Raw genomic sequence first — 24,526 nt, forward strand, 5'->3', positions numbered from 1 at the left:
AACAGAACCCTCCCCGCCCCCGCCGCCCGGGTGCTATAACCAATCGCTTCACTCCAAGTCCTGAGAGTGTATATTTTCTTATTTTCAGATTTAATAAGTCAGGTATATCTGGTAGCTATTAAAAGATTGAAACCACTACCGTTTTAAAAGGTTTCAGTGTTCAGAAATTTCAACCCCACAGAGGGGGCAGATCTGGAGGGCCTGGTTGCTGCAGAATGGTGGAATTATTTGCTGGTCTCCCCCCCCCCCCACAGGCCCCCCACCGCCACCGCCCCCACCACTCCTTTAAAGAATATTCTTATTGACCTCTCTCTACTCTTTTAATGTATTTTTAACACATGATCATGGGCTCACAAAAGTAAAATAGAAAAATCTGAAGACAGTATGTCAAATAGTCTCCAGTGACCTAAAAAGATAATTTAAGTTTCCCCACAAGGGGATTTTTTTTTTAATGTTTATTTAATTTTGAGAGAGAGAGAGAGAGACAGAGTGGGAGCAGGGGAGGGCAGAGAGAGAGGGAGACACAGAATCTGAAGCAGGCGCCAGGCTCTTAACTGTCAGCACAGAACCCGGTGCAGGGCTCAAGCTCACGAAGAGATCATGACCTGAACTGGTCAGAGGCTTAACCGACTGAGCCACCCAGGTGCCCCTACAAAGATAATTAGAATGATATTTGGCTAAAGAAGAAAGGGGCGGGGAAACCTGAAAACATTAGCTACTTACAGTATGTGATCAGATAACCTCTTCCCTTCTTATTCTTTGGGGAAATCCAAACTACTGTACAATGTTTCTTTAAAATTTCCTTTAATGGAAAGTTCAGTTATGCTTGCTCAAAGCAAAGGGCCATCCTACAAACCAGGACCAATATTGTATCTTGTTAAGTGGTGGCTACTTTATATCAGACTTTTTTTTTAAGGCAACAAAAATGGGGGGGGGGGTGGTTATAAAAAACTTCACAGGAAACCAAATAGCCTTTATTTAAATTAAAAGCAATCACAGCCTGATTCTTGGAACATGCTTCGAAATGCTTTTTGGCATGCAGCTGCTACATGCCGCCAATATTGTGTGTAATTGGAAACATTTCAAACAGAATTGTTACCAAAGTCAAAGACCATAATTGCGAGCTGTGGGATCTGCCTCGGATAAAAGAAGGGCAGCTGAGTGAGAGCACACTGCACTGAGTCGTCTACTTACCGGTCTGCATCTGACTGCAATATTTCCACTGTATTATTGACAAATCTTTCTTTCCAGAGACCCAATGAGAAAAGAAGGAAACAGAGAAGCATACACAAAGCAAAAGCTGGGGAATGCTATAAATCAGCAATTGGGTCAAAACTCTTAGGAGTATATGACTTCAGTTCTAGAACAACTGAAATAACACAGCCCTTTTTTTTTTTCCTGAAGTGCAATCCACTAGAAATGAAAGGCACCTCTCCCAAGAGTTGACCCCAAATCTACCAGTGAGAAAAATACAACTGCAGTTTAATTGGTCAGAGGGATCACTTAGGACCAAACTTACAGAAGGCGGGTGGGAAGTTAAGTAAAGTTAAGTGGGACAGGGGATGGGGGGATGGGGGGATGGGGGGACGGGGGGTGGGGGGTTGGGGGTGGGGTTGGGGGAAAGTTAGGTAAGGTAAATGAAAGCTGTTTGCTAGTTTACAGCTTTAAGTTTCAAAATGTTTACGCTGGCATCTGCCTTGCTGACATTTTTATTTGTATTTTAAATTTAAAATCTCTCTTTATAAGGAAATGAAGCTGGAAAGGTCTAATCCCTTCAGGATGAGCAATCACTCTTGTTCCTAGAGAGGTCCCTTCAAAAGTGACCAAAATGCATTTGGAATTTAGTCTAAACAAGTGAACAACACAGAAACACAGGAGGAATTATTCCATTTTCTTTGAGAGGTCTGATCCCCTCTAGTAACTGGAAATAGTGCCAGTGGACCACTGGCTCAGGACTGGTTCTTGGAAAAATCGTGTCATTCTGGCACACAGGGAAGTGATCCGATTATTCTGTCGTATCTCCGCGCCAGAAGCGTCATGACATCAGCATGCTCCAACTTGGAATGTATGCCTCTTCCCACCATCCCTCCCTTGGGAGAGAGGGGAATGAGGGAAACATGGGCTTAGCTGGATCCCCCATTTCCACTGCTCCAAGTGTTCCTTCACCAACACACATGCAGTGACCCTCCTTGACTTCAGTTCAGCACAGCTGCAAACTGAGTGTGGTCTTGTGTTACGGGGTGGTGGTGGGAGCTGAGGTGGTACACTTGTGTCTATGGGAGATGGTGAAGTCCAGAAGTTGGGGGACTGCTGTGGTTCCCGGTGCCATCTCTGTCCCTGTACCCTGCTCTGGAGCGCTGGCCTCACATGCTGCCCGAGGTTTCGAGGAACTGCAACAATACGGGACTTGGCACCTAGATTATTGGACTTTCTTCTTCCAGTGTGTTTGCTCTCACAACAGCCTTCCAAAGATGTTAGTGCACAAAATGAAAATGCTTTGTTCTGTGACCAAAAGAAAAAGCCGTAAGGGTCCCTTAAAACACCAACCAACCAACCAAGAAATCCAATTCATTCACTTTCTTAACACCTCTTTATTATGGAATAATTACATGTGGCTGTAAGCAAATTGAATATTCTCACACTAATAAGAGTTAAACAATTGATATTATTTTACAAAAAGTGAGGGGAAAAGAGCGAGAGAGCTATCTTTCCAACAGGAAGGAGTCTATCCTGGTCAAGTGGCATCTTTAACATTTCTATGCACAGATGAGAATCACTTTGACTTTTTAAATTACTTCCCTTCTTTAAAAGGAAAAATCTACTCTTTATGAACTACTTTAACCAGAAACCCGACTGCAATTAACTAGAATACTGGTAATGATCATTTTTTTCTGAAAATCATTTCCCATAATATTGGAAAATACAAACTACAGGTTTAGGCCATTAAGAGTTACTTAATTACTGGAAGGTAATTTTTTAAAGATTCTCATTCCATTCCATGAATAATATGAACATCACTCATAATATTCAACTCTGTGTTTTGCTTTCAAGGAATTATCAAAGTTTTTAGAAAAATTATTTTATAATGCCACTTTTTAAAACTTAGATTTCAGCTTAATTTTTCAAATCCTTCATTAAAGAAACCTCAAATTTTAACTTTTGCTTTTGTGCCTTTTCAGAATTATCATAGGAGAGGATATCAGTAGCAATCAGACTTTTACCCACATCTGACTCTAAACTTAATAGTTTAGCTATTAACCCTACAAGGTTTTTTTTTCTTCCCAGCTGATATTAGATTTTATTTGCATGACCAAAGCTGACTCATTGCAATCTCCTTTATTATAAAGACAAACGATGGTTCCATGAAAGTTGATTATAAAAACATGATAAACTTTTTAAGTTTCATTGGTATTGTTAGCAGAACTGATTGAATCTGTCACTTTAGTAAAATATATAACTTTTCTTAAAAAAAAACAACCTGTAAACCAACAGGATCACACAGTGACAAATCAACTGTAAGTACCAAATTAAGGATGGAAAAATTAATTTACTAAACCCATTTGCTCACATCAACATGGCCACCTCTATGTACCATCCAGCTCTTCCCTCCTCCTTTCCTCCTTTCTTCCCCTCCCTCCCTTGATCCTTCCCTTCCCTCCTTCTTTCCTTCCTTCCTAGATTTATTCACAAGATTGAGTCACTATTGTTAGCCATGACTTATTAAAACAGATTTTCGAGTCCATCAGCAAGCGTGCTGACTCTTAACTGTGGGTAATGTCCATTTGTTTCCAGAACTTTAGTTTTAATATGTAGAACACATGCATTGTTAACCTTTAAATCCTCTGTATAAACATTTCTGGAAGGGCTTGTAAAATATCTCCTTCTGTGTTTCCTGACTGGCCAGTTGATGGCAGTTAGAAACCCCCCCCCTGGTACCAGCAGGTGCTGTATTTTGCTTTCTTCGGGCTCCAGCTGGGTTACAATGACAGATTCCTGTCCCAGGCCAAACCAGCCACCTAGGCTAGGACCCCACTGGAGGCAACCCGAACCAGGCCCCACCAGACAGCAAGATAAATGGCTGCTGTTTAAGTTGAAAATCCCTTGGTGGGAGTAAATATTGTTCCAGGGAAAAAGGCTTGACAAATATTGCGTCATCCTTCCAGAGCTGTCTTGATTAAAGCAGAATCTTTGGATTAAGTTGGTGCTCAATTCAAAATGTATCTATCTTGCTGTCATGGGATTCCCCCCCCCCCCTTCCTAGAGTCTGAAAACACATATTGTTGAGGATGGTCAAACAAGACTGCCGCCTCCCCAAGGGGCTGCAGTCCACTCTTGATAATAGAAGGCGGCTGAACACTGACACTTTGCTGAGGAGAATGGAGACAGCAAAGGCTTAGTGGGAAAAGGCCAGTTGTCACCTAAGTGACAGGCAACAGCTGAGCTCACACATCTGGAGCCGGACCAGGGCAAACATCCAGCAACCCTTGCTGGTCTACACCTTGGGCTTGTCTGAAGGGACAGCAGAAGTTCCCCTTCCTCCAAAAGTACATTAAAAAATAATCTGAGGGTGAAGCACGTCAATTATGTAACACCAGCTGCACACACAGCTGATTAAAATGAAGAGAGAGGGACACGAAACTGTAAGGCATGCTCACGTTCGATTTTGTTAGATACAAAGCGTCCTGCATCAAATCCATTCTAAAAGTCACATACACATGCATGCTTTTTACAGCACAGATGCATGTGAACCTCTCCGGAGAGGCCACATCTTTCCAGGGGCTTTTTTCCTTTTAGGTAGGTTCCCAGGCTGCGCTCTTCACCTTGTTCATGGCCGCACTTGCCTCCCATACTCTTTAGAAAATCAGCAATCGAACACCTTTGGGTTCTGACTCTGAATCGCCCTCAGCCAGGCTGGAACTCAGTGCGGTGCCATCCGTATGTCGTTCTTCAGGCTCCTGAAGACAATCTGTGGGCAATTACCCCCAAGTCCCCCCAGATAATATGGCACTGCCGATGGTCACTGGCGATGTCGTTTGTTTTTCTTAGAGGGCAATGAAATTTTAACAGCTTTCTGCTGCATCCCGAGTCCCGGCCCTGCTAATAATTAACATGCCCAGTTTCTCCAACTTTTTTTTCTGCCGAAAAGGGAGGAAGACGCTCCCATTCTTTTCCAGGGACGTGCTACCTTCAGAAAATACCTTTGTCGAGGATGCGGGTGGGGGGCGCGGGGGAGCCGAAGCACCCCTGCCGAAAAGCAACCGGCCCTTCCCGCAGAGCCTTGGGAGGGAATCAGCACCCTCCCTCCGGAGGCCAGTAGGTGACAGGAGATCCTAAGCGGCGGACACATGCCGACGCACCCTCGCCTCCCTGCGCCCCTCATCGCCCCGACTCTGGGGCCACTGAACGGGTTTCCACGTAGGAGAGAATCAGGGGAAGAGTTTGTAGTGATGCAGCAAACCGGAGCCATGCGGACAGCCTATCTGAAGCCCTGTCGGTGCTGCAACCTAGTATCTGCTTTCACCGTCTACACAGCCCAACAAGCAGATTATGCCCTTCTCCCTTGCTGTCTGCTCTGCCGGCCCAGCCTGGATGTCACAGCACCCCCCCCCCCCAACCTCCCGCAGTGACCCCCTGGGTGCCTAGCCCTTCCCGTCCGGCGCTCGTCCCCCACTGCCGCGCCGCAGCCCCTCTGCAGAGCCGGCGGGAGCCGGGCTGCCACTCACCCCGCGCGAGGCAGAGAGCGGTCGGCTGGACGGTCCTCCGCGCCGCGGCAGGTCTGCGGTGCTGCGGTCCGCGGCGTCAGGGGTGGGCGAGGGCGGGCAGCCAGCGAACCATCCAGAGAGCCCGGCAAGTCGCCGCGCCGGCCGCGGGGCCCCTCGGGGAAGTCAGCGCAGGCGGCGCGCGGCGGGCATGTTCCGGGGCGCGCTGTCGGGCGGCGGCGGCGACGGCCGCGGAAGGCGGCGCTCGCAGCGGGCTGCAGGCAGAGTGCGCTCCGACTCCGGAGCCCCGCGCCGCGGCGCCGCGGCGCACCCCGCCCTCGGCCTCCGGGGCCCGGCGGGAGCGAAAACGCGGAGCGCGGACGCCGCCGCGGGATCCAGGCCGCTCGGCGCGCACCCACGCGCGCCCCGGCTCGGCCCCGAGCGGGGAGGTCTGTGCCCGGCTCCGGAGGGCGCGCGGGCGCGGGGAGGCGCGGCCGGGAGTGCGTGCGGGCGGGCGGGCGGCGAGCTGGGCAGGACCCGCTGGGCGAGCAGCCGGCGGCGCGGAGCTGGGGGCGGGTAAGCTGAGAGATGAAGTTCACTCTGGCGCAGCCCAGGTTCTCAAGTGCAGCTCGCTCTTCTCCTCCGCCCCACCCCCGATTTTATGCTCCCTCCCCCTTTTTTTAAACCAACAATCCTGATGGATTGAAAGACAGGAAGGGGTGACGCGGGGGAAAAGACAAACCCAATTTCCTCTGATCAAACGGTTTGGGGATTGCCTATTTGGGTCTCTCTTCACTTGGCGTGTGTGTTGGGGGAAGGGGTAGTTAATTAAACTCTTAGATTCCTTCCGGCGCGCCTCGCCTCGCCTCGCTGGGGACCCCCTTGGACTCGATCCTATCTCGGGTAATCCTGCAGGCTGGGCTGCCTGGGCCTGGGAGCAAGAAGCCGAATATACAGCCTCTAGTTCTTTCCCTTCCCCTCCTCGACGGTCCTAGCATCTCAAAGAAATTCCCCAAGTGTGGGGGGCTCATGTGAGAACCTGAGCCCACCCCAATGTCCAGAGCCTGACCCAAGTTAGCGCGTCTTACTTTAGAGTCGTTTTCAGAGTATTAATTTGATCACGAGGATCATTTTTCATTGGCCAACTACTCTCCAGGTTTTCTCTCTGCCCGATTCCCAGGGTTGGGCTCTCAGGCACTTTCTCCCAGGATGTACTAGGCCTGTTTGCAAGTTCTGCCCTGACATTTGTGTCCCCTTAGAACCTCTCACCATTTCCAGTTCCACATCAGTGGAGTCACACACCCATGTGGGTACGATTTCCCCCGAGGTTGCAGAGGGCAGACTCCATGGCAGCTGCTAACCCCCAACTTGACAGGTGTCTCTGCAAAGCTGGACTTTGTTGATCTCTCAACCCCTGTCACAACCATCTAGGATACTGTATCATCTTCCAGGAAGACGAAGATATGTGTGTGTGTGTGTGTGTGTGTGTGTGTGTGTGTGTGTGTGTGTGTGTTGGGGGGTGGGTGTTGCAAGAAGCATTTATATTCCTTTAAGAAAAATCAAAATTGCCAATTTCAGAATTTTTCAGAGCACCGAGTCTCCTGGATTTTCATTGGAAGTGAAGCAAGGGACAACTCAGCAAAAATAGAGCCGATGAAAAAGAGGATGTAAGGAAATAACATCTAAAGGCAAAGGGAGGAGGAAATGGTACAAATCTAGGGAAAGGTTTCGCCTTGGCACTGTGCTCTGTAATTCCAAGTCTGACTCACATCTCCTGCACTACAGAAACTGTCTCCCTTCTAGATACACAGGATGAGTTTCTAATTCTTTGAGCACAGATCACTCAGGAAACAAGGCTGTTGCTTTTGAAATAACTCCACTTGCTTGTGGTGTTTGTAACTGATGGGAATCTGAAGGGAAACAACCTAGGCTGTCTTGCCCCTCGGCATTTTATTGGAGTTAGCTTTTAAGTTATGTCTGTTTATCTTGCCATGGTTACAAATGCTTCTATTAAGCTATAAACTTTTAGCTTCTCTCTAACCTCCAGAACTGCCCAAGAAGACTGACAAGGTGATTTGTTTCACCCATGGAGGTAGTGAAATTAGTACTTTTAGAGGCAGAGAGTCCACTCTCTTTGCTAGTATCTGTGGGTGTCTATCTGTCTATTGTCTCAATCAAGACCTTCACATGAAAGCACTTTCCCAACCAAATGAGTGATGCAGGAGAATAGAATCCATGGAGGATGGAGCAGAGAATGGCGTCACTCATACTGTGGCGTCTTCACGAGAAAGTCCTTTTCAGTGGACCAGCAGGCATTCGTAGCAGGCAGAATTGGGTATGTAGAAGCTCATGGAGAGAATATTTGTAATGCCTGCACTTGGACTTCCCCACTAATTGGGGGAAATGCTACTTTCTTATGCTAAGAGATGAATCTGTTATCAGAGGACTTCTAACTCTATGATGACTCTACAAAGGTGTTGTTTACTTGAGCATCAAACATGTTGGGCATGGCAGGGCATCCACAACTCTTCCCTCCAGAGGCTTACTTCCTCTCCAGACAGTGTGTCAGGCAGCATATTTTGGATTCAATGAAAATGTGAATGCTTGGTCTTCAACCAGGACTCTCATAACACTCCTTTGGATACTGCATGTGGTGATTTGTCATCAGAGAAATCTGAATTCAAATCCCTGCCCCACTGCCCACCAAATGCAGCCCGGGAAATGCAGTTAATCTTGAGGTGATTCTTAGTTTCTTCATTTGCAAATGAGGAGAGTGATAACTACCTCAGAGAACTTTAGGGGAGGATTGAATGCTAGGTGTGCAGAAAAGACTCAATAGATGGAAAGTTTGTATAACGCCACAGCCACTCTTCTCTACACTAGGGTCCGTGAAAAATCCTACAAGTGAGAAAAGAAGCATTTTAAAATTTAATCGAAAAAAGCATTCTTCGTTATGGAGTATTGGGTTGCTTCTGGGTCTTTTGTATTACTGGTGTTACTTTCTTTGCCTTTACAAACCAACATGGTACCATACCCTTTATAAGCAAATAAATTCACTTAGGGAATGTTTACTTTTCTTTTACAGCCTTGATAACAAACGGATCTTTTTTTTTTTAAGCTTATATATTTTTTTGAGAGAGAGAAAGAGAGAGAGAGACAGAACACACACACGGGGAGAGGCAGAGAGAGGGGGACAGAGGATCCGAAGCAGGCTCCAGGTTGTCAGCACAGAGCCCGATGTGGGGCTCGAACTCATGAACCGCGAGATCAGGACCTGAGTTGAAGTCGGATGCTTAACTGACTGAGCCACCCAGGCACCCCACAACTGTATTTTTAAAATGATAGCTCGATGCATTAAATTGTGTCCTCCAGAGATTCATACATTGAAGTGCTCACCTCTAGTACCTCAGTATGTAATCTGGTTTGGAGGTACAGTCTTTGTAGAGATAATCAGGTTAAAATGAGGTCAGTAGGGTGAGCCCTGATCCAATATGACTGGAGTCCTTATAACAAGGGGAGATTTGGAAACAGACACGCACACAGGGAGACCACCAGGTGAATATGGAATGGAGGCAAAGTTAAAGGTGATGCCTCTGCAAACCAAGAGATCACCAGAAGCTAGATGAGACACGTGGAACAGATTCTTTCTCACAGCCCTCAGAGGAACCAAGCCCTGCTGACACTGTGATCTCAGACTTCTAGCCCCCAGAACTATCCTACAATACATTCCTGTTGTTTAAGGCACCCAGTTTGTGGGGTGTTGTTATGGCAGCCTCAGCAAATGAATGTAATATGCAACCAAGTCATGCCATTGAATATCTCTCGGCTCACAGAAGAGTGCTTTCACGTGAAGATGAAAAGTTCTCTACAGCTTAGGCCCCAAGCTTGGACCTTAAAAAAGCAAGAACCGGACAGTGTTGGCAGGCTCTGTTTGGTTCCCAGGTCTGTTTGATTCCTAGGCTTTGCTTGGTCCCTGTTCCCTGTGTTTGCCCACAACTGGGACTCCTTTCCGTGACCTGAAGACTCAGCTCCACTCAGTGTTTCCAGGGCAAACCAGTTTTGACTCTTTAATGAAGGTCATAGGCTGGGGCGCCTGGGTGGCTCAGACGGTTGAGCGTCTGACTACAGCTCAGGTCATGATCTCGCAGTTTGTCAGTTCGAGCCCCGCATCGAACTCTGTGCTGACAGCTCAGAGCCTGGAGCCTGCTTCGGATTCTGTGTCTCTCCATCTCTCGGCCTCTCCCCTGCTCATGCTCTGTATCTCTCTGTCTCTCAGTAATAAATAAACATTAAAAAAAATTTTAATGAAGGTCATAGGCTTAGCTGTAAGGCATGTTCCCCTGCTAGAAATTCTACATAGGTTTCCTAGGTTGAGTACACCCTCCTGTGTTAGCCTAAAAGATCCCTCATATTTGTACTCTATCTCTCTAGTTATTTTCCTACCGGTCCCCACCCTTGTTTGCTCTAAGCATATTAAAGTATTTACAATTCTTCGAAAGCATTAAGCTATTTTATGCCTCTGTGCTTTGAACATACCTAGAATGTTACCCTCTGATAACTGCCCTCTTTATTAGCTAACTCCTGCTTATCCTTTAAAATTCAACTAAAGCATTACCTTCTTGATTGTCCATCCATATGCATATTGTTTTGTCTGTCTAGCATCTATTTCTCCTTTGCAATGCCCAGATTTTCTTTGGAGAACCATTTTCGCCCATTGCGATGCCTATGGTTGCCTTGGGGACTCACCCCTGGCTTTGTTGTTTGGACTGTGTGACTAAGACTGGAAAATTAGGGGCCTGGATCCTCCTAATCAAAAGATTGGTCCAGGGATGGGCATATGATCCAGGATAGATCCTGGGATCTTGCAGGAACTTTTAGGAGTTTGACAACAACAAAGTCAACAAATACTTATTGAGCATTTATATAATAGTGACCTCTTTGCTGGAAATTTAATAATAAACCAAACAGACAAAGTTTTTATCCCTATCGCTCTTCTTTGAGCCCCTGGATCAAACCTTGCCTGAAAACAAACTACCACTGAGTTTTTCAGATTAAATTGATATTTTGTTGTTGTCTTTTAAGCCAGTTTGGGGTTTAAGTGACTTGCAAATTAAAGAATACTAACTGGTACATTCCCTTCACCATTTAGATGCTACCTTTCTCTGTTCAGCTTTCTACTCTTTTATCACATCATTTGTTTATTTGATTAATTATACCTGATCTTATTCCAAAACGAGTTAAGCCCACTTACAATTAAACAATAATAACATATGGCAAGTGAACTTGAAATTGTAATTTGAAAGTAAGTATGAAATGAGAAACAGAAATGAGACAAATTTATAAAATGAATTCCATAAAGAGTGGCACACAATTTAGCTTTCAGGTTTCTAGCAGCCAATATAACAAAGGTATCATAATTCTTACACAATTGAAAATGTGTCTAAGATAAAATACTCCTTTTAGGAGAAGCACAACTATTGCTAACTCAAAGAGCAGGAGGAAGCACCCAGAGCAGGTCATCATGAATAAGGCTCTAGAAAAATGATGTACAGTATCCTCAGCAACATCCTCACAGAGTACATGACAATGCGTTTCTTGGGGCTGTTGGTGAGAGCATCTGTCAATTCGTTTCTCAGAAAATTCATTTTTCAGAAAGAGTAATTTAATTCACTTCACTTTGTGACAAGCACTTCACAGAGTATATGACAATCACAAGGAAGTTGGTAGTCCAAAGTGTTCTGGTAGGGCACAGCAGAGGTAAGCCACATAGCTGGAGGGGAGAGAGGTAAGGTCAGGGAAGGCTTCCTGGGAGAAGAGGCACCTGAAAGGTGAACTACCTAGGCAAAGGTGTGTGTGTGTGTGTGTGTGTGTGTGTGTGTGTGTGTGTGTGTGTGTCCATGGTCAACCAATTTAGTTAGAGGGAACATCACGTGTAAAAGTGAGGGTGTGGTGGATCTGAGAAACTGAAAGATGTCCAGTCTGGCCGCAGTTTGGGGGACAAGGGGAGAGCAGTGATGGAGGCGTGGATGAGCCTGGGGAGATGGGCAGAGGATGCGTCATGAATAAGCTTTGGTGGGGGAGGCTGGTGAGTTCAGTTTTGGATATGAAGAGAAGGTAACCCTCCAAACTGACTAAGAAGCCAAAGATCTAGGAAAGAGCAAGGGAGGACGTGGTGTGAAAGAATTCAAGAGCAGAGGGCATTTCAAGAGCAGAGTAGTACCTAGCCTCTTCTGCTAAATTTCAGACCACCCAGAACAAACTGTGCTCCATGAAGCCCTAATAGTTCTATCGAACATCTAAATTAGAGGTTTGCAGGAGGCCCTCTGAGGTCCTGAAGGGTGGGCCTTGGGGACCTCAGGAAGGTTCTGCAGTTGATAACAGCTGTATAAAGTATACTGGCTAATCTGCGCGTGTCCTTCAGGCAATCCTCCATAAATAAATATGCACCAGGCTTTTGGGAGTTTGGCCAGTAGTGATCTTGAAATTATCATTCCTTGGCAATACTCAACCACTCTCTGCTGCTCATTTAAAAAGGAATTATATGTCTGGGGCACCTGGGTGGCTCAGTTAGTTGAGCGTCTGACTCTTGATTTGGCTCGGGTCAGGATCTCATGGTTCACGGAATTCGGCCCTTCCACGGGCTCTGTGCTGACAGCGCAGAGCCTGCTTGGGATTCTCTCTCTCTCCCTGTCTCTCTGCCCCACCCCTGCTTGTCCTCTCACTCTCTAAATCAGTCAATCAATCAATCAATCAATTCCTTAAAGAAAAAAGAGCTAAATGTTTTAACAGTCAGCTGAGCCAAACTGTGAACATTGATCATCTCTTGTGAAAACTGCCCCAGGATATATGCAAGAATCCAAGATCACTTCAGAGGTGAGTGGGAGCAAGATGGTGGGTTAGGGTCCGCTCCTTTGTCAGAGCAATCCTTGTAATCTTCCACCTGTTGTCTCTGCTGCTGGTCTGCTCCTTGAGGAGCAGTTGTGACTCCACTGCCTTGCACAGAGACTGGAACAGAGTAGGTGCTCAGTATACACAGAACGATAAGTGACTACTGGGGTCTCAATAGAGGGAGCGAAGGAGTGAGTGGGACAGATAGAGCTGGTCAGCACATGCCTAAGGTGATCCAGCCAAGGCTAGTGTGGTCCACAGTCTGCAGCAACGCAGGGGCAGGCATTTGGGCAGTAGAGACAGCCACGGATGGGGAGGCAGTGGGCCAGGTGAAGTGGCAATTAGGGTTTGGGGCAGGGTCTCACCTCCCAGGAAGAGGGAGTGTTAGATTGTCAGCATTCAACCAAAGGAGCTGGAGTTCAAGTGTGGACCAGAGTCCCAGTGACCAAATTAGAAAGCAGGGGTGAAATCCAATGGTATCTACCTATGGTGGGGCATGGCTGCTGCTGGTAGGATACCCAGAGCAGATACCTCGCTTTGGGGAACAAGATTAATTGGATCTCCACCGCCAAAATGGAGAGGCTGAGACTGGGGGATAGATTGGTGTTTGTGTATTTTGGTTCTCTGATTCTGTCTTCCTTATTTATACTTCAAACCAGACACGATCAATTTTACATACTTGTGAGTATGAGAAAGAGAGAGAAAGAAGAAAAATAAATGTCCTTTTTGCTCCCAGCTATTATCCCTATTCTATTTCAAATCTTCTTAGTGCAATGTAGAGACACAACTAATTTATTCACTTTGACAGCTTATAAAAACTTAAGAGAGTGACATGATGGCTTCTAATGACCTTCCTGGAAATGTCTTGAGTTCAATGGTGCCTCATTTTCTCTTTTTTTCATCGAAAAGGAACTTAGGAGCTTTTAGTTGAATCACTGAAGGACCATTAAAATCAATCCTCTGCCTCTCAAACTCTAGATCTTGGGTCTGACTACATATTCTCTCCTTTTTATAAAACGTTGCAATTCTTGCTTCAGAATGTTGCTTATTCTTTTGGCCGCGGCTTGAAGATTTCCTATAGATAGCACATAGTGTTCCATAAATATCTTCAAGAATGACCTGCAATGTCTAAATTAGCTTTTTCCCCTCCCTCATGCTTTGGCTGGGGCAGGACTTTCCAGATGTCAGAATTTAAATAACTCCACAACTCCTGCTCATGGCCACCCCCCTCCATAAGCCAACTCCCAACTCCCACCCTGAGCCCAGAATTTGTGGGGCATTAAAGTAAAACAAAACTTAAGCAAGCGTAAGAAAAAAAAATTACATGCTCAATAGTGTGGCTATGGGCTGTAAGTGTGAAAAAGGAACAACTTTCACATAAAGCTTGCTAAACTTACGGTCCAGCATCTGGAGTTTGAGATGGGAAGGGGGAAACCGTTGAATGGTGCACTAGGTGCCATTTCTGAGCAGAAAAAAACAAAAGGAAACAGTAGCCTTATGCTCACCCACTCTGAAAATCCAGATCCGGAGTCACGTGGTAGGAAGGGGGCGGGAGAATCCTGGAGCCACATTCCTGATCCCCTGGGAACTGGCTTCCAGGCCAGCACCCTGCACCAGGATGTGGTTTTCGGGTGAGTGAGAGCCACCAATGGGCTTCGAAGTTAGCCTCTTTTGTTAGTGTGCCTACCTTGTGACTAGAGCACACTCTCCTCTACATTACTGTCCTAACGCATTAGCAGAATAATGTGTCACTCATGATGTGACTGAGTGCAATGTAGAAAGGAAATTAGTTTACTAACTCCATTAGGTTAAAAGGCAAACGGGAGACTACACCGATAATCTAACGGCAATATTTTAATTTTCAGGGTTAGTTACCTGACAGGAGATTTCTCTTTTAATTTAGCTTTCCATGTTGTGTAATAATGAAGTTTAAGGGGCCTCACAGAGAAACAGAGGAAATTAGGGTGCCAAGCAAATTAACACACTTAATCCTTTTTATAGAGTTTCAGAGTTACAACCCACTCTTGCTAAAAAGTACTATTTCAGCCACCGAAGCAGAATAATTCAATATGAGAAAAAGAAAAAAAAGAAACGCCCCCCAGAGAAAGGAGCTGGAAATGAAGTCAAAGAATCGGGAGTACATTTTCTCCACATAAGTGACTCAAGATGGTGAGATCCCAGCCCATGCTTCTGCGTGGCATTTGAACTTCATATTTTCCAGTCGTATGAAATCTTGTCTAATCTGAAGTTGGAGTTGGCCTGTGAGACTGTTGCTCTCTTACTCTCTTGCTGCATAGTTAGAGTAGGCAGGCAATCCTGTCAGCGGGGCCTGAGAGAAATGTGAGTACGGTGGGGTGTTTATGGCTTTGTTCATCGAGTCACTGCAAGAATCAGGAAAGGTGTGTGGGAGACAAGCGTAGGGAGGAAAAGGAGAGAGGAGGGGTAACTCTCAAAACACAGCCGAAGGAGAGGAAGTTCTTGTCCCAGTCTGGGCATATATACGCTGACACTATTTTCTCCCCACAGTTGAGGTGGATGAGTCCGTCAGGGAAGCACTCTTCATGGGAGCAGTCATTGGAAACAGAACTAAGTCACCTGACTTCACAGTGCAAGTGCTGATCAGTGGACTTGGCACTTGGCAAGTTGTTACTACCGTTACTATTATTGTTATTATTATTATTATTATTTTGTTTTTTTAACGTTTATTCATCCTTGAGAGACAGAGCATGAGTTGGGGAGGGGCAGAGAGAGGGGGGACACAGAATCCGAAGCAGGCTCCCGGCTCCGAGCTGTCAGCACAGAGCCCGTCGCAGGGCTCAAGCCACGAGCTGTGAGAGATCGTGACCTGAGCTGAAGTCGGACGCTGAACCGACTGAGCCACCCAGGTGCCCTACTGTTACTATTATTGACATTATTTTTATTCAGGTCTTGAGGGTTCACTCTGGAGGAGTGCATTTTCTTTCCTTTCCTCTTTTTGTTTGTTTGTTTTTTTTTACATATTTATTTACTTTTGAGATAGAGAAAGAGAGAGTGAGAGAGAGAGAGCACAAGCACACAAGTAGGGAAGAGGCAGAGAGAGAATCTCAAGCGGGCTCTGAGCCGCCAGCACAGAGACTGATGTGGGGCTTGAACTCACAAAGCATGAGATCATGACCTGAGCGGAAATCAAGAGTCAGATGCTTAACCGACTAAGCCACCCAGGTGTCCCTTCTTTTTCCTTGTTAAATTTGATGCTGAAATTGATTTAAACTAACAGAGTACCGTAGATGACTCCGTGATTTATGAGCATCATAAGTTGGGGCAGTTAGTATTGTCAGTATTTCAGCGGTCCGTTCTTTCCCTTGTCTGCTATGAGTGAGGTTTGCTAACATATCAGCAATGTGGTGTCAAAGCTTTTATCATCTCTCTTCCTCACCTGGTGCTTCACATGCCTGATTTGATAATATTTGGCAGGATTTGCGTGTTGTAAAGTTCTGATTAGATTGTTGGCCCTTAGAGGGCAGGGGCCATTTCCAATCTTTCTTTATATCCTTCACATACACCTATGTCCTTGATACTGTGCCTGCACATCCTCTGAATGCAATAAATATTGGTCGATTACTCATATTTAGTAAGCATGTAGTTTCACCTCCTCATTATACTCTGATGCAAAATCAAAGCTTTTAGATGTTGGGGCACCTGGGTGGCTCAGGTCATGACCTCACGGTTCGTGAGTTTGAGCCCGACATCAGGCTCTGTGCTGACAGCTCAGAGCCTGGAGCCTGCTTTGGATTCTTTGTCTCCCCCCCACCCCCTCACTCTCTGCCCCTCTCTGGCTCACACTGTCTCTCTCTCAAACATAAAGAAACATTAAAAAAAAAAAAAAAGCTTTTAGATCTAGAAGGGGCCATTAGTCCAAACATCTCCTTTTATAGAGGAGGAACCTGAGGAGAAAGAAAAAAAAAATATCTCACAGTCACATGGCACAGTGGGGATTAGAACTGGGCTGTCAGATTTCTACTTTTTTCTTTTGTTCCCAGTTGGAGAAACTGGTGTCATTCAGTAAAGTTCAAGAGATGAGGGGCTGGCTGGTACAATGAATTAGAGCCATAAGTCATGGGCTTGTAAGTACTGGTCTCAGTTTTGTGTATAATAACTATTATGCAGGCATAGTGCAAGACATTTCGCTTAATACCAAAGGCTAATACAAATGCTTCCCTGCCTTTATGTGAGGCGGAGGGAATGTTCCTCTAAGAGTAGCTCCCAGGCAGGAGCCTAGATAGAAAGAAGAGAGCAAGGCAGCAAACATTGTATCTGCTTGCTTTCCTACCCCAGGGCTGCCTTGCGCGTGGTTTTCTAAGTTTCTTTTTAAGTAGCTAATTCGACCTGAGGCCTGTGTTGCCTGGTTTTCTAAATTTCTTTTTAAGTAGCTAATTCGGGGTCCACTAGCCATAGGGGAAATATTCTATTCCTTAGCTACAATCTAAAGATGAACATACAGGATGGCTTTTTTCTGTTTGCGTCCCAAATACTGGCTCCCCTTGCTCCCTCTCTCTCCCTTTTCCTTCTGAGAACATTTATTGATCACCTACTGTATGCTGAGCACAATGCTAGGCAGCCAGTGGGGAAATGACTACAAAAAAGACAGTTGTCCTGTATTGGAGCTCACAGTTTCATCAGGAAGACACATGTCATAAATATTCACCCCACAGTGAGGGAAATGCTGAAAGAGGCGTCTGGCAAATGTTAATGGAAGCAGAGAGCAAAGGAAGGGGCAAGGAATGACATCTGTGAGGTTAGGCAAGTGTTTCCCAGGAAGTGACAGAGTCTTCACCAAAGAGCTACCGTGGAGGAGGGGTGGGTTTCGGTGGAAGAGAGATGTCCCTTGGAGGGGGCAGTGTATGCAGACACAAGCAAACGCCAGAGGAAATGGCATGTGGAGGAACCCAGAAGTAGTTTGGCATGGTGGAAAACAGGCAGTTGTGTGCAGGAGAGCTGACAGACCAGGCTGGAAAGCAGGAATCGGAAATCGGAAGGGCTCTGGTGCTGTGCTAAGGAGTTTATATATATTTTTTTAGCTTACGGTGACAGGGAGGAAGGAACCAGTGGAGCAGAAACTGACTAAACTAATGTCCTTTTCCTCAAAGTACCACAAGTCACCAAATATAAATAGCACTGCTGAAGAAAAGAAAGTACATATCTGGGTTCATTTCATTTTCCTGTAAAGATGAAAATCGGTTCTTGGAGATAGCTTTTGCTTTTGCAATTATTAGCCTTCTCCAAGTGGCTTGCAACAGTGCTTTTATAAAGCAAATCGTATTTTTGGTTGATTTCAAGTGAGGATTCAATGCTAATGAAAGGGCAATGGACTGGGAATGATGGGGGCATGGGTTCTGGGTCCAAGTTCACCATTGATGAGGGACAGTACCAATCTTCTCCGGCCTGTCTTTCCCAGTCATCAGGTCAGGGGAGGGGAGCAGGGGCTTTGCAGGGGTCTTTCAGCACGAGGATTGGAGTGTGTGACTTTGGCTATGTGTGTGGGGTGTGTATGTATTTGTGTATTTATACCTAGCCTAATTCCAGTAAGAATTGCTAACTTTTAATTTTGCCACATAAGGACGGCATAAAAATAAACACGGCAAAGCAAAAACAATCTAGCAATCGCCACCAAAAACAGGGAAGGGAATAATAGCAGAATAAAGGACAGTCTTCTAAGTTGTCATTGTGCCTTCTTATTGAAATTTTATTCACATTTTTGGTAGATAATGCAGGCATAAGTTTCAAAATTCAGAAGGTAAAACATGTATATGATAAGAACATCTCCCTCTCACCCCTTGTCCTAGCCACCCAGTCTTCCCTGCCAGGTGCTATGCTTTCTAGCTGCCAAGATAAAGTAGGAAATATGACAATTTGCAAAGCCCTCAAGGATCAAGGTTTATCACAAAAGAAAGCTTTTTTTTTTTTTTTTTTTTTTTTGGAAGAGAATCTTAAGCTCTTAAAGAGATTTGTCAAAAGGATATCTAAACAAAGGCTCTTGAGTAAAATAATAGACAATAAACTCAGTAACATCTATGGACAATGTAGAGGGTTTTCTCATTTCTGAGCTATTCATCTGTTTAAGAATTAAAGGAAATACTTAGCTGAATCTCCAAATTTCTATTCTATTAAAAAAATAAGATGACTCTGGCCTGGAGTGTTTTAAGGGAAGCAGTCACCCTAAACCCCATTTATTTCTGCCCTCAGGGAATCTTGATTTAACCCCTGAATCATGTTTAATTTTAAATAGGACTACAACCTGATTTGGTTGCAAGATAATTCAGCCTTAGAGCGAAGCCTGTATAACTGAATGGGGGAAATCGTTTGGATAAAATTGTTTACTGTTATTCACTTATATGTGACATGCATCTGACAAGATCCGAGTTTGGTGTGATGTAATTGCTATTTAGCCGTTCTTCTAGACAGTAATTGGTCAACAGGTTCAACTACTTTTAGAGGCCACTCCTGGAATCTGGAAGTGGTGCCATACAATTCTCATAAAAAGGATCCTTATCTTCCGTTGGCCAAAGTAGGATTGCATTTGGAGCTGGTACCTCATAGTTCAGGCACAAGTTAAAATCAGAGGAGATTGTGGTTGACTCCTGTCTGTGTTCCTGAAAATGATGCTATAGCAGTCAGAAAGGGAATCCTGCCAGCTCTGATTCTCAGACTAGTAGGAAAATAAGTGCTGTAAAGGAGTATTAAAAGCCTTGGATCAATGCACATCATGCAATCTGGCCATAAATCATCGCCTGTGGAATGAAGGACTGACATCAGATCAATAATTGCCAGAAAAATTAAATTTTTCATTAAGTGAAACAGAAGGCAACAGTTGAGCAGCTAAACCTAAAACCAGCCTGCTTCTCAGGGGGGATAAGAGACTGTGAGACCCAGGTTTGTTGAGGACAAAGCTCTGGACATAGAATTTTTCTGAGGAAATGGGAGAAGCAACACTGTATCTTATTATTTTTGTTTTGTTTTATTTTTGAATGGTTTAATGGATGCACAGAAATTTACAAAAATCAGGACCTGTTAATTGCTGTAGAGGTTCAAGAGCTCTGGGACAGCTCTTTCTTAGGGCCCTGCTCTGGCTTAAGACGTGTCTTAGGGAGTGTTCTGGATTTGCAAAACAAGAGCTCTTGTTCCAAAGCCTCAACAGCAGAGCCCGGGCATATGGACTGGGATCTAGGATCCAGATCCACGGTTCCTCCCACCACAGTCCTGCCTGAAGCCACACAGCCCCAGCCACCACCCACAGCCTAGGGGACAGGCCTACCCTCTCCACGCCTGCTCCTCCTTCCTCCCCCGCTATGCATAAACCCATATTGTACCTTTCTCAGAACTGCACTAAAATTACTTTCCTGCCAATCTGCCTGTCTTTTCTTGGCTCTCTAGCAGTACCTTCCTACACACAGGGCAGGAAGAAGAGGGTGGGATTCACCACCAGAAAGCTCTGTTTTCATTTTTCGTTAATCTCTAGCTCCTAGTGGCGCTGGCTCCTGAACCCACCCAGACCTGCCTGTCTTTCAGCCAAATAGTTAATGACCTGTAAACAAATAAACAGCTGTTCACAGGGGTCCCTATATTAAAACAAAACAAAACAAAACAAAACAAAACAAAACAAAACAAAAAAACCAGAAAAACCCTGAGGTGAATCTTTTGTAAAGCAAAGCATCTTTTTCTGTGTGATGCAGAAACGCTTTCTCTAATTTATCTGTTTTATAGGTTAGTGTGCTACAGGGTTCTCTAAGCGTAAAGGTATCAGTTGTAGTCGCAGTCAGAAGAATCAAATGAGGTCCGATTTCCTCACCGTGGTAGGCTGGCCATTAAATTAACATGCCTAATTCTAGCAACCTATTCTTTAGCTCTATTCCACATGAATGACCAGCGTTTTAATCGTTTTAAGTGGCAAGGAACCACATGCTCCTCCTCTCCATCAGAGAAACGCACATTCCAACTGCCCCTCATGTTGCCCCCGAGAGACGGGTAAGATCCTTGGTAGGGAAAGCAATGAACTTGGAGAGGGCCTGTGGAGAGGAGGGGTCCTATTGCAGCCAAACTGGAAGGCAGTGCAAATGCCAGAGTACTCTATATTTGTCCACCCCTGGTCTTTAAACTTCCGAGAATGCAACGTATGGTTGGAATGCTGTATCTTTGTTAGCAGAAATATTATTCCACAAGGAAAAATATATTATACGAATAAACAAAGATGAAGAGACCATTGTAAAAGGAGTATTGTTTTCATAACTTCCATTCTATTCTTTCTCTTGTGCTGAAAGAATATGTTCATTATAAACATTTTTAAAGATATAGAAATGCATAAATAAAATGTTTTTTCTGGCCTTTTATTTGTGGGCATGCATATATTACAAAAAGTGATCACACTGGACAAGTGAAAGCTGCTTTTCAGTTAATATATAATGAACACTTCTTCACGCTATTTAATACTCTTTTACAGCCATTTTTATTGCTCTATGATACATTTATTGGACATTAACATTAAATTTTTTTTTTAACGTTCTTTAGCAGTGATGATAAGCATTCTTTAGCGAATTCTTTGGTCTCACATATTATTTTCTTAGGATAAATTTGTAAGCAGATTTCTGTTCTCTAAAACTGTATTTGTCCAAAGTAAAGGGAAGAAGACTGAGCCCTGCCTGTCTGCTAAAAATACCGGGACAGCAGAATATAGTATTTTAAAAGTGTGGGATCTGCAGACTGCCCTTATTTAAACCTCAGTTCTAATTTATGTTCTGTTTCCTCATCTGTAAACTGGGGATAATAACGGTACCTATGTCTGGGTTTGCTGGGTGATAAAAAATGAGTTAATATGGCAACATATCTGGTAATTCTTGCATTTTCCTCTTTTGGCTCCATCAGTGGCTCAGGTAAGTGGCCATCATCATGGCCAAACTGCAGGGGAGGAAGCAGATGCCCAGAAATGAGAAGTAACTTGTCCCAAGTGGTGATGGCTGGATTCTGTTTGCCCGGCTCCAGAATGCATCCTTTCCCCTTTTATACCGTTATTAATTTAATCCATGTAGAAACCCAAATGAATATCTAACTCCAGGAGTTCAAGTTTTTAGTCTCATCTCCGATCTTTGCCAAAGCATTGCTTCCCCAGAGAGGAGCATCTGCTTAGTATATTATTTTGTATTTCCTTCCTGGCACTTGTCACTACTTTCATTATCTTTTGTTTATTTATTTATTATTTATTTTTAAATTTTTTTTTATTTTTTAAAAATTTTTAAATGTTTTTATTTATTTTTGAGACAGAGAGAGACAGAACATGAGCAGGGGAGGGGCAGGGAGAGAGGGAGACACAGAATCTGAAGCAGGCTCCAGGCTCTGAGCTGTCAGCCCAGAGCCTGACGCGGGGCTCGAACTCACGGACCGTGAGATCGTGACCTGAGCTGAAGTCGGGCGCTTAACCGACTGAGCCACCCAGGCACCCCTACTTTCATTATCTTTTAAACTTCTATTCCTATTCATTGTCTATCTAGAATGTATGCTCTCTGAAGGACAGCTGGGTCTTTGTAATGATTGAGCACCAAGTCTTGCACCTATATTACTTTTGTTGAATAAGTAAATCTTAACATTCAGTGATGTACATAGCCTAAATTAGCAGATTACTGCCGAATTATCTCCTATTGCTCATGCAATAAAAATTATCTCTATGTATCAACTCACCTACATAATGGCCAACTTTGCCTTTCACTTTTTACTAAAAGCACCCTTGATTTTTAGATGAAAAAAGTAACCAAACAATAAATTGATAAGATTTTAAGCTGCATAGGTATATAAAACTCATTCTTGCCAGGTGTAAATACAGTCTTCTGCTCTCATATATACTTTTGAGAAATCTCCAAACAGGTAAAAGGCTCAAATATGCATACATTCCTAGAAAAACCCGTACTTCTTAAAGCCAAGAGTTTTACTTGCTCAGGACAGGCTGTGTAGACAGGTGTAGTCACCTTGCCCGAGTTGGCTGACTGACCCATCTAAACAACCGGATAATTCCATACAAAAGAATAAGGAAAACGATGCTTTAGTCCCTTTGCTTTGCCTAATTTGCTGTGACTTTTCTTCCTCTATCTCTTTAAGAATTCTCATTGATCCTTCAAGTCTTCATGTGAATATCTATTCTAAAATTTTATTTCCTTTTTGCCCTGGGAAGGATTTGCCTGTCCATTCATTGTGTTTCCACGGCACCTTGAATGTAAACATGACAATGGCTCTGAGGGTATTATATCACTATTATATCACAGTTACTGTTGTTATTATTTTTTACCTGTGTTCTCATTTGGACTGAGATTCTTCAGGGCAGTGATCAGAGCCTCGGATTCCCATTGCCTAGGTCATTACATAGCATAGGTAGGTTCCACTGAATGACTGCATCAACTGTTTGTGTGAGCAGGTGTGCTTAAATTCTCTTAGGCGGGCACCAAGGAGCCCTGGGAGATTTTTATTTTATTTTTTTCTCCAGCTTTATTGAGATATAATTGACATATAACATTCTGTAAGGTTAAGGTGTATATCTTTCTATCTCATATATTTCATTTGAAGAAATTTTGTTTCAACTTATGGTGCTTCTGTAACCTGGTCCTTCTCTCTGAAGACTGTAATTTATTTACTTTCTATCCTTATCTGCCCCATCTTCCTTATATGTTGGGTGATGCTTTCTCCTGATATTTGGTACTTTTGTGATCAGAAAATGTCATTTTTTCCCCAACATTTGACTATGGAGAGTGGGTGAAAAATATGTCCAACACTGCTCAATAGGGTTAGGAGTATCAGGCAGGATTGCAAGTTTCAAGGGGATTCCAGTTAGGAATATTGTGCATTGGTTCTGTCATTGTTCTTCCTCTACCCACTGAAAGCCCCTTAAGCGTACTGTCTTTCTTATTCATTGTCATAGTCCCAGCATCTAGTACGGTGCCCGGGACATAGTGAATAACCAGTTTTTTGTTTTTTGTTTTTTAAAGGTATTAGATAAATCAGTGAAAGACTGACTGATGAAGGAATAAGGTTTCTTTTGGTAACACTGATGTTCCCCAGAAGAGATTTTGGTAACACCAATATTCCCCAGAAGTGGGAAGACAACAGAAGCTAAAATCTTGTAGGTATTTTTAACAAGGTTCTGCAGCCAGTACTCCCTTTGGAGATGAATGATTCTAGGGTCTTTGGAAAAGTCTTGGCCAAGAAGTCAAATAAGCCCACAAAGTTCATCGTCTTTCACCAGGAGTGTACAAACTCTAAAGCATGGTTCTCATTACCGAGTTGACTAGTAATGTCATTTGCAGACTTTCGCTTTGGAATTGAAAGTCAACAGCACCATTCTTTTATTTTAAACGAGCTCATGCTTGCCCTGTTTCCATTGATACTTCCTTCTTTCCTGTCCCATTCTCTTAAATAACACTACCTGTACCACTGAAGCTTCTAAGAGAGGAGAAGAAGAGACAGAAGGTTCTGTTGCTGCCATTCTTGTCATCAGGGATGAGTTTCTGCTGGGACAGAGAGAAGGAAGGTGACACCACAGCGTTCCTGAGTCCTGGGCATGGGGCGCAGTTTCCGTGCATGTGGCAGACCTGCCCAAGGCTGCTCTTCATACTGTTTGCTGGCTTCTTGTTCAAATGCTCTAATTTTATTTTGTTTTTATTTTTAAAAAATGTTTATTTTTGAGAGAGAGAGAGAGAGAGAGAGAGAGAGAGCAGGGGAGGGGCAGAGAGAGAGGAGGAAAGAGGATCTGAAGCCAGCTCTGTGCTGAGAGCTAAGAGCCCGATGCGGGGCCTGAACCCATGAACCATGAGATCATGAACGGAACCGAAGTCGGACGTTTCACTGACTGAGCCACCCAGGTGCCCCAATTGCTCTAATTGTAGATGCTAGAATTCTGGAATAGAACTATGTTTAATAAACAAGAA

The 24,526-nt window shown here is 44.3% G+C and overlaps 1 protein-coding gene across 2 annotated transcripts in view; it reads right to left on the reverse strand.

Annotated features, from left to right (window-relative positions):
- The window catches only part of PRICKLE1 (prickle planar cell polarity protein 1), a 111,180-nt gene extending 105,318 nt beyond the window's left edge, over positions 1-5,862 (reverse strand). The window contains exon 1 of one of the 2 annotated variants that reach the window (XM_027035923.2): positions 5,724-5,862. The gene's annotated coding sequence lies outside the window, so the exon portion shown is untranslated. The remainder of the gene's footprint in view (positions 1-5,723) is intronic. The other variant, XM_027035927.2, reaches the window with a different exon arrangement.
- Positions 5,863-24,526: the final 18,664 nt, after the last annotated feature.

The sequence above is a fragment of the Acinonyx jubatus genome, chromosome B4 (genome assembly GCF_027475565.1).
Source record: "Acinonyx jubatus isolate Ajub_Pintada_27869175 chromosome B4, VMU_Ajub_asm_v1.0, whole genome shotgun sequence".
Classification (NCBI taxonomy): domain Eukaryota; kingdom Metazoa; phylum Chordata; class Mammalia; order Carnivora; family Felidae; genus Acinonyx; species Acinonyx jubatus.